The sequence below is a fragment of the Medicago sativa genome, chromosome 1 (genome assembly GCF_051527215.1).
Source record: "Medicago sativa cultivar Bolivia chromosome 1, Bolivia_mono, whole genome shotgun sequence".
Taxonomy (NCBI): Eukaryota; Viridiplantae; Streptophyta; class Magnoliopsida; order Fabales; family Fabaceae; genus Medicago; species Medicago sativa.
The window spans coordinates 7,211,258-7,225,009 of NC_140749.1; positions in this window are offsets into that span (position 1 = coordinate 7,211,258).

A 13,752-nucleotide genomic window follows, 5' to 3' on the forward strand; every position below is an offset into this window, starting at 1 on the left:
TACGTGTTATTTTCCTTTAAAAAGCTAATGAAGTAGGTATGGCGGTAAGCATGGACGTCATTGATGAGGTTCGGGAGCAGGCACACATCAGGGAATTCGCGGCCAAGCAGAGAGCAGCTAGACGATATAACTCCAGAGTAACGCCCAGGGAGATGAAAGAGGGCGACCTAGTCCTCAAGCAGGTCGTCGCTCCAACCAGAATAGGCAAACTATTTCCAAACTGGGAAGGACCTTACAGAATCAGGGAAAAGTACGCTCACGGGGCGTATAAGTTGGAAGAATTGAATGGAGACGCCGTACCTCGCACTTGGAATGTGGCCAATCTGCGTCACTATTATAGCTAGATTCCTTTCCTTTTGCATTTTAATTTTATTGTGTATTAAATAAGGATGATGTAAAGATCACCACTGCAACTCTTATCTTTTGACTTTATCAATAATACAGGGTTAGGTGGCTTTCTTTTCCCCTGCAAGGGCAGGGGTTTTTAACGAGGCGCCCTTTCCTTTTTTCATATCTATGACTCTATCCGCATTTTTTCTATCATGCAAACAGAATACGCACACTGAAAGTACTAAGATTCACAACGCCAACCACAATAAGGGCTCTGGCGGCATCGACGCAATTACTCGCCTAGCCTTCCATCAGAGTTGGAAGTGAAAAGTCTTCCCCCAGAGCGGGAAGCCCAAAGACCCCCTTCAGAGTAGGGGGCGCCTTCCATCAGAGTTGGAAGTGAAAGTCTTCCCCCAGAGCGGGAAGCCCAAAGTCCTCCTTCAGAGTAGGGGGCGCCTTCCATCAGAGTTGGAAGTGAAAGTCTTCCCCCAGAGCGGGAAGCCCAAAGTCCTCCTTCAGAGTAGGGGGCGCCTTCCATCAGAGTTGGAAGTGAAAGTCTTCCCCCAGAGCGGGAAGCCCAAAGACCCCCTTCAGAGTAGGGGGCGCCTTCCATCAGAGTTGGAAGTGAAAGTCTTCCCCCAGAGCGGGAAGCCCAAAGACCCCCTTCAGAGTAGGGGGCGCCTTCCATCAGAGTTGGAAGTGAAAGTCCTCCCCCAGAGCGGGAAGCCCAAAGACCCCCTTCAGAGTAGGGGGCGCCTTCCATCAGAGTTGGAAGTGTAAACACCTTCCTTCAGAGCGGGAAGCAAAATATCCCTTCGACGGGCCCGCCAGAATGCTTATAACGACATTTTAGGGCGACGAAATTTAAAAAGAAACGCAAAAGTCGCCGAAAGCTCTCGCTTTTCTGAAAAAAAACAACTCATGAACACACATTCAACAATTAGAATGAAACCAAACGCAACGTAGAAAATCATAGCAATATTTAAACATTTGCGGAATATCAAGCCTTAGCGAAAAAGAGGTACCGCATTTGACACAAACATATATAGAGCATTCAAAGTCACAAATCGTCGGGCAGCCAAAAATGTTTAAAAGGGCGTTCTTAGAAACCGCCAATGTAAAGATTACAGACCAAGAAACATAGTTTAAATAAAGAACAAAAAAGCACAGGAACTATTCATCGTCCACCAACTCGCAGTTTGCAATGATCTTGAAGGGATCAAGCTCATCAACTTTGGCCTCTGGGTTAAACAGAAGCACCTGATCCTTGGCACGCATAAAACCGTCCTCAAAATACATCGCTAGAGCCCGCCTCCCTTCATCTACTGCCAACTGTGACTTTTCTAAAGCCGCTTTCGCTGCATCCCTCTCCGCCTCTGCATCCTCCTTAGCCTGCTTCATTTCCTCCAGGGCGGATTCAGCAGCCGTTTTGTCTTTCAACGCCTCCTTAAGGCGGCATTCAAGTCCAGAAGACTTATGTTTCCATTTCTCCACGTCTTCGCTAGCATCATTGTGCTTCTTCTCCACCAAATCATACTTCGTCTCCAAGCAGTGGCTCAACAGCGTGGTCCTCAAAGCTGCAGTATGGATGTCCGCCACCAGGTCGCTACACTTAGCCTTCACTCCGGCTTCAACGTCCACCTTAGTAAAGGGTACCTGTTCCTTCACATACCTGCAGGATCGTCAAACAATAAAGTCATTAAAATTCAAAGACCTAACGGCCCAAAGGAATCAACGCCTAAGAAAACAAGGAAAGTATTATACCGGCGGATGTCAAACCCGGAATGCCAGAAAGAGTCCATCACTTCGTCATTCAGAGAAGTCCCTCCAATCTCTTTTCCGGAAGGGGGGCGACTGCTGCTGGGCTTGGACCCCCGACCCGTCCTCGCCTTCTTAGACGAAGGAGAGGCCGCCTGAGCAGATGCATTCCCTCCACCAGCATTCTCTAAGTCCTCCACCTCGATCACACCAGCATCTCCCTTGACAGACTCCTTCCTCTTCAACCTCCTCAAGGAAACGCCCCCTGGACTGCTAGACACGTAGCCGTCGGGGTTCTTGCTCCTCTCCAAATCAGCCAAATACTTCCTCATCTCCGCACCAGTGAGGGGCAACATTTCGCCTGCGCAAAGTAGAACAAACTCAGATACATAAATTAAGTGAAAATGACAAAACCAAAACAAAAGCGAGACTTTTGAAAAAGCACTCACGCAAATAGGCTGCCATGCGGACAGCGTCGCCCTCCCTATTTAAAAGGTCATGGATGTTCGTCAAAGGAACCTTCTCCAAGAACTGAGTTAGTTCACGCTCATAGGGCGACATCGCATCCAAGTCGTACCCTTTGACCGCCGCAGGGGCACTGGACCACCGAAGAGGAAACCTTGGCTCGCCGTTCACCTAAACTGAGGACGTCGAGCATCCAGGCGACCCCTGCACTCTAACAAAAGTATCCCGCCACTCCTTCTTAAAATTACAAGCATAGGTGGGAAAAAGTCTCTTTCCAGAATGAGCGGAGATAGCTATCCAGGTCCCTTTGTTGACATCTTTAGTACCATAAAATTGAAAAAAGACGGCGACAGAAGGCTCAAGACCCAGCGACTTACATAGAATTTCAAAACCCCAAATGAACGCCCAGCTATTTGGGAAAATCTGTGTGGGCGCCACGTTCAGAAACTTCAAAACGTCCATCTCAAAGGGCGTGAAAGGGATTTTCACGCCGAATTCCTCTAAAACGGCGGTATAGACAAAATAAGATTCGTCCCCCTCGCCCGCCATCTCTTGATCACACACGCGCTCGTCCGGATCACAAGACAGCAGCACCACGTCCTCTTCCCGCCCAGTAGCCGAAATATCGAACTTGCTTCGGAATAAATCCATAGCAGAGACATCGACATAAAGGGACTCTTCTAACAATACCTCTTCCGCAAACGGAGACATTCCCAGTAACCTAGAAGGTAATCTCTTCCCCTCCACTGCGCGCAAAGTCCCCTGAAGCGGACGAATTTCCCAGCACTCGTCCTCCTTAGCTGCCCCTGAAGTGGCAGACAGAAACACACAATCACTATCATGTCCCGAATTAGCACTTGACTCGCTCGAAAGGTCACTAAATAATTCTTCCCCGAATAACCCATCGTAATAAGCATCCCAATTGATGATCCCATCAGCACCAGTAGCGTGCCTCAGGCACGCTTTCCTCAAGTTCTCTTTTTCAATCGGATCAACGGGTTGGACCGGTTTTCCCTCACCATCGCACTCCCTAATCAGAACCATCTCCTAAACTAAACGTTTTTCGCTCTAAAACATAAAAATAAAAGAAGAGGGAAAAAGAAGGGGTGAGAAGTCGATAAAGTACCTGCGAAGGAGTGGAAGACGGATCTGCAGATGCTCTAAACCGACAAGCCAAACGAGAAGAGAACCAAAGAAGAAAGCAGCAGTGAACGCTTGGACAAGTGAGAAATGGAGAAATGAAACCTAGAAATCCGTTTTTAAGGAAGAGCAAAAGCCGCCTCGGGGAACGTGTCGAAGACAGTTAAGATCAAGACACGTGGCGGACATCCGTGGTTACAGGCACATCAAAGGTCTGTAAACCCCCCAAGAGCGCCTTGGGGAGCTCGCCATACAAAGGAACAACCGAGATCGCCTAAGGCGACCGCCTTCGAGCAAAACATACACGAAGCAAACCCGGATCGTCAATCATCTCGCCTTGACCCAAGACTCATGCTTGGGGGGCGTATAGAATACGGGCATGCAGAACATACACCCTCAGGTTCCGTCAAAGCATTCCATGACAGGCTCAGCACGACGCTCCAAGTTCAGGACATATATCTACCCTTGGGGTATACGTGGCATCCGTGAACCGCCCCGGAGAAATCCTTTGAAATAGTACGACGACATAGCGAGATTTCATGAAACCATCACCACTTCGCCTTGTCCCAAAGACTTGTGCTTGGGGGGCTGTGGACCGTCATCATATTCCTAGATGAATCAAATGATCACAGAAAGACTCTTCACACGACGTCATCACTTCGCCTTGTCCCAAGACTCGTGCTTGGGGGGCTGTGGACCGTCATCACATTCCTAAGGGCATGAGAGCCCTCCAAAGAAGGCTCTAAGCCCTCTGGAAAGGCCTGGGCGCCCTCCAGAAGGATTCCTGAGCCCTGGCGCGCCCCCTGAAGGGCGCCGCCTCATTAAGCTTCTAGAAACCTCTAGAAACCGCCCAACAAACCCAAGTTACACAAATACCCCTGTTGCTTGGGAACCAAGCAACCAAAGCCCAAGCCCATAGCAGGCTATAAATACCACTCTTGAGAGCTTTCTCAAGGCATCTAATCATCAGTCTAAAACCCTAGTGCACGATTCTTAGCCCTAGAATCCTTACCGTACTTTTGCAAGTACACTCCATGAATGTTCAAAAAGAAGAAAGAGTGGAAGACTCATTGGAACTACTAATGGAAGGTGAAGAGGGAGAAGTAACAGACTCATTGTTACGATCTTAAAAAAAAAACAAATGTTTGTTACGAGAAAAATATAACATATTAAATTTATTGGAAAAATAAAGTGTGTGCCAAAAAATAGACATATATTGGTGGATTAAATTGAGGTTATAATAGGGGAAAAAAACGTGCAAAAATCCACTTTGCTATTTTCGTGGAAATTTTCTAAAACGACATTTAAAAAGGAACGGAGGGAGTATGATCTTTGGATTTATTTTCTTTCATACAATTTCTCTTTATTAGTGTCTTTTATTTTTTCAGTTGTGTTATTATCATGGATTTATTTTCTTTCGTACAATTTCTCTTTACATTTTGTTATCTTTCTATAGCCCATGTTATATTATAAGCCCTCATTGGTTCAAATTTAATTTATCTCTATGATTGATGAGGTCCCCATCAATCAAGGGCGGATCTCTTTAGAGACCCGCAGGTGCCACTACACCCCCTTATTTTTATATAAATATCAAATTGGGTATGATAGCTCAAGTAATATGTTGTGTTGCAGTGGTTTTGTGTTTTCTCAACTCATTATATGTCCCGAGTTCGATCCCCTTGGCACCCTCCTTTCTAGTTCGATCCCCTTGGCACCCTCCTTTTTAATAATTTTAATAAATCTTAGCGAATTTTTCATACCGAGTTCGATCCCCTTGGCACCCTCCTTTCGAGTTCGATCCCCTTGGCACCCTCCTTTTTAATAATTTTAATAAATCTTAGCGAATTTTTCATATTTTATTAAAAAATAAAAAAAATGGTCATTAGTTAAATTAAATACGTATCAGTACACCTGATACTTACATGATTATTTTGTTCTATTTAAAGGAACATTTATGTCAGATAACAAGGAACATATATACATCAGCAAAAATACTTACTTGGGCACAAGTATTTGGACAATAAATTTAAACACACATACAAAATTGAGAAAATGTAGAAAGCGGAAATAATTAAATAATAATTATTTTTTAAATAATGAAATAAAATATATTTTTATGTGTGTGTATTTAAAGTGGTGTTCCCAAAAGCTTGTGACTATGCTAGAATTTCTCTGTACATCAGTTAAGATAGATTTCATATAAACCAGTAGAATAACAAATCATGAATAGACAAAAAAAATATAAAAATATAATTTAGAATATTCCTCTATGCTCAAATCGCTTTGCCAAATTTACCTCTATAGGTTATTATTGGCATATAAAGAAGAATGGAAAGAAAGAAATCCGAGTGACATGGCAACACGTAATTGGATGTAAAATAACTATACACAGAGAGAGCATATTAATTAAACTCTTCCTTCAATTGAAGTCGCTCAATGAAATATAAAAATAGTTTTTAAACTTTTATGGAGCTGATCAACTCAATAAAAACTCAAGCATATTCTCTTGTTTTACTATACTAAGCGTGATTCTTGATTAGAAAGAAGTAGAACCTTTAGGTTTTTTTTTTTTGTGGTGGTCTGGGTTTGAACCCCAGATCTTGCATATTTTAATATGCATTGTCCATACCAACTGAGCTAAGCTCACGATGACAACCTTTAGGTTTTGTTATCACAATGAATAACACTTTCTTAAATAGGAGAAACATAAATTTTAAAAGATTATGAGTCGAGTTCATGGCAAAAGGTTTTAAAAGTTAGAGTAAGAGGACTAGGATTACAAGAGAAAGATCCTCGAGTTACCGGATTTACAGTTACGAATGGTGATCTCTTGGTTTTTGCTACTCCAGAAAAAGTTTACAGTTGTGGTTTGAATGAAGAAAAATTTATGATGGTTGAGAAAATATGCCAACACAATTGTCGATTCAACCTTCGTTTGATCTCCTACTCAGACACATTTCGATCGTGTGGGACAAATGTTGTGCCTTGGAACTGATGTTGCAGCATGGAATCTATGGAATTTGATGCAGTCCAACCAATACTACTACGTTGTGCGGCCAAGTTTAATTAATAGATTGTTAGTGCTTTTGAGAAGTTGTATCTAATCAGTTATGATCTTTGGATTGATTTTCTTTCATGCAATTTCTCTTTATTCAACTTGATTTTCTATTTATCGTCTTTTATTTTTTCAGTTGTGTTACTATCAATTTCTCTTTAGTTTATATTTTGTTATCTTTCTATAGCCCATGTTATATTTTTATACGCCTTCATTGGTTTTGATTCAATTTACTTCTGTGATTGATGAGGTCCATCATCAGATTCAATGCTATCATTAAATTCAACAAAGCATGTGTGTTCTTTTGCTGTGGAAAATTAAATACATATATCAGTACACCTGATATTTACAGGATTATTCTGTTCCATTAAATGGAACATATATTAGTATGATTAAAAGGAACATAAATCAGTTAAGATTCTTGACCAAAAAAAAAAATCATGTTAAGATTTCATATAAACGAGTACATATCTATTCCTGTTAAAGATAAATTATCATGTGTTGATGAAATTAGTTTAATGGTCTATATTAATATTCAAAGGCATTTTTGGTTTGATCCAACTGCATTTCCTCAAAAACAAATTATGACTGGACAAAAAGAAGATAATTTAGGAGGTTTCCTATTTGCTCAGATAGTATTATAAAAGTGATAAAATAGTTTAAATGAAGGATGAAATCGGAAGGAAAAATTCAATCTAAATGGGTGTATTCCTTTTACATATTGTTATAGATATAGATTTAAATTATCAATTAAAAAATGAGTTAAATTCACTATAACAATATAAAGGAGGACAAGGGACTTTGATGTCATTGAAAAATATAATAATTTATATTATATTTCTTAGATTGGTGGTGTTTATAGTTTTAAAAACCAGCTCGGACCGGCCGGTTGGACTGGTCCAATCGAGAACTGATGGGATCGATGCCCGGTTCAAACTACACAATGGATTAGCCATGTTAAACCGGTGTGAACCGACGAGAACCGGCCAAACCTGATGAAAACTGATGACCCGGCGGTTTTTACAAACCAACCAAGTCAATACTTCCTTTGATTGCGCTTCCAACTGTTTACTAAAAAATTTGAAAATTGTCATAAAAGAAAGTTGAACTCGTGACCAATAACATTGTTATAATTTGAAAGTTACTTTCATTTATGCCAATAACTTTAATCAAAATCAATTTTTCAACAAAAAAATTGTTTATAATTTACATGAGTTAGCGTGATAGAAAGAGCCGTCAGATAGACACGAGAAAGTTTGTCTGGATTCTAACAATATATGTATGTATGTATGTATGTATGTATGTGTGTATGTGTGTATGTATGTATGTGTGTGTGTATGTATGTATATAGAGGATGTATCAAGTGAGATGAGGATTATTGTGAGAGATGAGAGGATTATATTATTAACTCACTTGATACATATATATATATATATATATGAGACAGGATCCGTTGACACCTGGTGTCAACGAAATCATTGACACCAAATCTCAACCATCAATCTTATTTAATCCAACGGCTTATAATTAATTCATCTTTCTGTTTCGTGAGTATCTTTTCTCTAACCTCATGCTATTATTTGTTTTCAATCATCAAAAAGCATGGTTATTTTCTTCTGGATTTATAGTTTTTTACGATACACCCACCCATGTTAATATTATTCTTGTAAGCGTCTCTATCAAATTAGCTAATTCCTCGTATATGAATTCCAGTCCATAAAGACATATTGTAGTGAATCTGAGATTCTAGGGGTGTTTTGATTAGTTTTACTGTATTTGTGGGATTTTAGTTTGGCAATTGAGTCTCTGAAATAATCCACTATATTGATCAATCATAATTTTGACAAATCAGGTGTTTACGAATTCATTCATGTTTGGTAACCAAAAAGAATTCATTCATATTTCTAACTAACGAATGCTCGTTGCTTTTCATGCTAGAAAAAAGATGTAATTGGGCAAATTTTGATGAATTATGTTGAATAAATCACATACTATTATTATATTGATCAATTTTCTGAAAAATAAATCACATACTATTATTATATTGATCAATCTTCTGGAATTTTGATGAATTTGTTGAATAAATCATAAATTCATAATTCTCCTTCATTATTAGAATTCCCAAATTTTAGATTGAAATGGAGAAGAAGATGTAATTTTTATTTGGAATAAGAGATTGATGGCAGGGAGAGTGAAATCTGGAAAAAGGAGAGAGATAACAAAGATTTGTGAAACTTGAAATTGTCTGATGCAGAAATTGGGCAAAACAAAGATCAAGTGAAGTAGTGATCATGTGAGATTTCAAGTAAATAAATATGAGTCGTTGGATTAAATAAGATTGATGGTTGAGATTTGGTGTCAACAAATTCGTTGACACCTGGTGTCAACGGATCCTGACTATATATATATATATATATATATATATATATATATATATATATATATATATATATAATGAGTGATGAGATGAACTAATATTGTCCATAGATAAAATTGTCCGGTGTAGATTCAAAAACTCAACATAAAAGTAATGAGGAGAGATCCATTGACTCCAAGAGTAAGTCTAAACACTTACTCCAAATCATGGACCTTCATTTTAATAATAATTAATGGCTGTCATTAATTCATAATAATTGTTAAGGTGGGGTGTTTTCCTCTTACACCACAATAATAGTTCCTTTTCTTCTTCATCTCTCTATCAATTTGTTCTTCTTCTTCTCTCTCTCAATTTGCAAAAGTTGTCATGCTTCTATTTTAGGGTTTTTTTTTGTTAACATGTTGAATCCTTACTTATCAACGTTGCTTCACAATGAAAATTCTGTTTTTTTTCTCTAAAAATCTAATTAGGGTTTATCTGTTACACAACCTTTGATTGTTATTTTATAAGAAATTGAGTTTATGTGCATCGAAAAGAGAATAATTGAGGAGCATAATGTTTTGAGTTTAAGTATGAATACACATAGACAGAAAACTGATACAAACACAAAAGAAAGAAGAAGCTTCTCTGAAGAGAAGTTACGGTGAGAGAGATTTTAAGAGGGAGAAAATACAACACCGTTTTTTTTTTCAATTGATTAATTCAACCTGTTTGCCAAAAAAATTTGATTAATGCTACCTTTGTAATGGCACACAACACCATATATGAGAAAATACAAAGGTATGTCTAATGGACATTTAACGTTAACTGATGTGCACAGTCAGAAAGATAATTGTGAATTGTTATGTATTGGAAGATAGATATGTGTTGCTGTGGAGAGAGGAAAACACCACATCTTAACAATTATTATGAATTAATCACAGCCATTAATTATTCTTAAAATGAAGGGTCATGATTTAGAGTAAGTGTTTAGACTTACTCTTGGAGTCAATATATCCCTTCTCAAAAGTAATTCCTACATTTTTTTCCTCGTTCTCACCGGAAACACCTTCTCCATAAATATGTTCGTAATCTTTCTCATCAAGTTGGGCTAATCAACAAATATACAAAGGAAATATACCTTTTTGGTATGGTTTTCCTTTCCAATTTTACCCCTTTACTTAATTATGTTATCATTTTTATTTAAAATATCAAATAAAAAATTAGTTAAATCTCATTAGAATAGGAATAATCCACAACAATAGGAGGAACAAACCACAATAATAGTATTGAACACTAAGAAAAACCTTATTTTGACCTTATATAAAAAAATGTTTTGTTTTGGTGTAATATTTTTTCTTCCAATTCTACCCTTCACTTAATTATTTTTTACAATTTTGTCGTTCCTTCCTTGCCAATAAAAGTGAAAATGTTCATCTTTAAAAATTCTTAGTATGTTATGTGATTGCTTATACTTTGATCTTTTACGTCAAAAAACAATTATCCTATTAGAATTTACTTGGTACATTATTTACCTTCTACAATAACTATTATAGTAAGCGAGTGCTTATTCCCATCTTACCCATTAAAAATGCCCACAAGAAGACAAAACTAGCAAACTCTATGAGAAATTCAAATGAAAAACATAAGACAAATCAAGCAGTTACAAGAAATTATGAATGCAGAGTAAGCACAAATGTAAGTGCAACACATATAATCATATATTAACGAATCCACAAGTGACTTATCTTTTTTTTTTGAATCAGCAAATTTTATTAAAAACCAGATCTCTGCTCAAGACGAACAGAGACCGGTGATACAGAGAATACAAACCAAAGGCGTCGTATATAGGCGGAACACCTGAAAAAGAAACACCCACAAAGAAACCCTTACACACATAACACCTAGTCATCAAACCCTACCTGACAACACCCACCAAAAAAGCATCACCACCTAAAAACAGACTCTTTCACGAAACCACCGTTGAAAAAACGATATCCATAACCACCCATCGTCACTACTCAACCCAAAATTAACCCCCCACTAAATGAAAATTTCGACCGCACCCTCTAAGTTAAACCACTATTCCAACGTTCAATCAGCTTCCACCACCTCACAACCTCTGGTCCACAAGTGACTTATCATCATTGAGAAGTCGTTGATATAAAGAAGTCATTTAGAGACAATGACATCAAGGTAGTTATTCTTGATTTTGAAGGAAATCTTCAGCAATATGAGTTTGTTGATTTATTTCAAACTACATAACAAGCTTTGAATATAACGAAATACTAGAAGGACAAAAGTTAACATCATTGTTGTTAAATTAAAAAAGCAATTATATGATGAAGAGATCATTGCTGTTGATCATGGTGAATCGTTGGTGATTAGGCAGAACCTATACATAATGTATAAAGGAAAATGTTGACTAATACACAATAGATTGGACACCAACTACACTACTGTAGGAAACTTTGTGATGGTATCGTTAATAGTATAAGTTGTGAGAATGTGGTGTCTAACTATATGGCCGGTAAATTAGAGCTTCCAAACCAAAATCATCCACATCTATACAAATTACAATGACTTAACAAAGTTAGTGAAGTGAAAGTCGCTAAGTGTTGTCTAGTGAACTTTTTGACTAGTCCAAAATATCAAGATACAATAGGGTATGATGCCATTCCTATCGATGCATGAAACCTTGTACTTTGAAGACTTAGACAATATAATTGCGCCTTGTATGACGGTTATGCCAATGCATACTCATTTGTTAAAGATGTGGTAAAAGTCAACCTAAATCTGTTATCAGTTTATCACCAAATGAAATCAATGTAAGCAAAAAGGAATAAGACCAATGTCCTTGGTGACAAAGGAACAATTCAAGGTGAAGTTTCCCTTCTACTAAAAATTGAACAAATGCTCGCTAAATTCTAAAATGTTGTACTAGAAGCCATTTTGCAGGGATTGCCACCAATGCGAGATATCCAACATGTTATTAAATTTATCTTCGGATCTATTCCCATCAAACCAACTTACATGTTATTAAATTTATCCTTGGATCTACTCCCAACAAACCACACAAGAGCATGATGAATTCATTTTTATTACAAGATCACGCTTCCATTGATGCATTAATTATTACTACTAATTTGGACTCTAGGAAGATTAACGTGTTCATATTTATCACGTGTATCGAGAGGCAAATAAGGCGCAATTGATTTGGTGCGTGGACTATATAGATTGATTGTGTTCTATGGTCATCCTCCTCTCTATAGTTCACAAATATTTTTTGTTGATTCAGTGAGAGTTTCTACTCCCCACTTAATATAATTTTTTTTGTTGTAGTTGGTGGGCTTCAGCCACTCATTTTTCAAAACTTGGAGATACTGAAACGACCTCTCTAATTGATATTAATTCGATCAATCATCCTAAATCAACATGATTTACTTTGTATAAAATGGTTAAATTGGTCAAATACTGTTTTACATGTTGTGAATCACGTATCTTTAAGGAAATTGAAGCATGACACGTTACTTGCAACATGTTGTGAATCACGTATCAATAAATGAGCTAGTCAATAGTTCCAACTTTTTTTTTTTGTTTTGACAAACAATAGTTCCAACTTAAATATAGAAGCAATGCTAGCTAATCAGAGGCAGCAAGGCACAAATGGTAGTAAAATGATTACGTATAGATTACAATCAAAACTAATGAATGATTATTTCTAAATACAGACAAAAGTTTTGGCTTTGAGTGACATGGGCGGTTTGGTAAGGAAAAAAAGAAAAGAAGAGGATGTAGAAAGGCCAAACAAATAGCACAAATCAAAAATTCCAAATGGTCGACTGGCCTTAAACCACGGAACACATTAGAGCAGTATATTCCATCGTGTCATAATAACCTATATGATGTATTCCACAATTTTAGACACAATTAAGAAAATATAATAGTTAAAAGAAAAAAATATGATTTTATTAAGGTTTAATCGCAAGTTTGATCTCTTATACTTATTTTAGGTTTCAAGTCAGTCTCTTATATTTTAAAAATCATTAAAACGTAAAGGATCAACATAAAACTTTTAAAATATAAGGGATCAACTTAAAACCTAAAATAAACATAATAGATCAAACATGCAATTATTGTTGACTAATAAAATAAAGATTGATAAATAGAGATTGATAAAAAGCACAAGAGATTAAAAAATTAAAAATAAAAAAGCAAATTCTTAAATACCTTAGAATATGGTTGGATAAGGTTTGCTTTAACATTTGAATTTATTTTAAAATAAATTAATATAAAAATATGACATAATATTAAATGATTAGTCGAGAGATACATGTCCAACCAAATTTTATGATATACCATCATGTTGAAAAAAAAATATTGAAAGTTCCAACAAACTTATCTCAATCGATATGAGCATTGTATAATACATCAGTTGAATTCAAACATCATACATCTATCTTATTCAACTTAAGAGGGTGGATTTCTAAAATATATAAGAAAAAAGAAATCCACGTAGTAAAGTGAAAAAGAGATATTCTCTCCGATTATATATGCTACCCACTTTTCACGTGATTCCACGTATCCCATATACCAGATACACTTCATCATGCTTGTTATTTTGCACAACTTGTTCTACTTCAAAAAA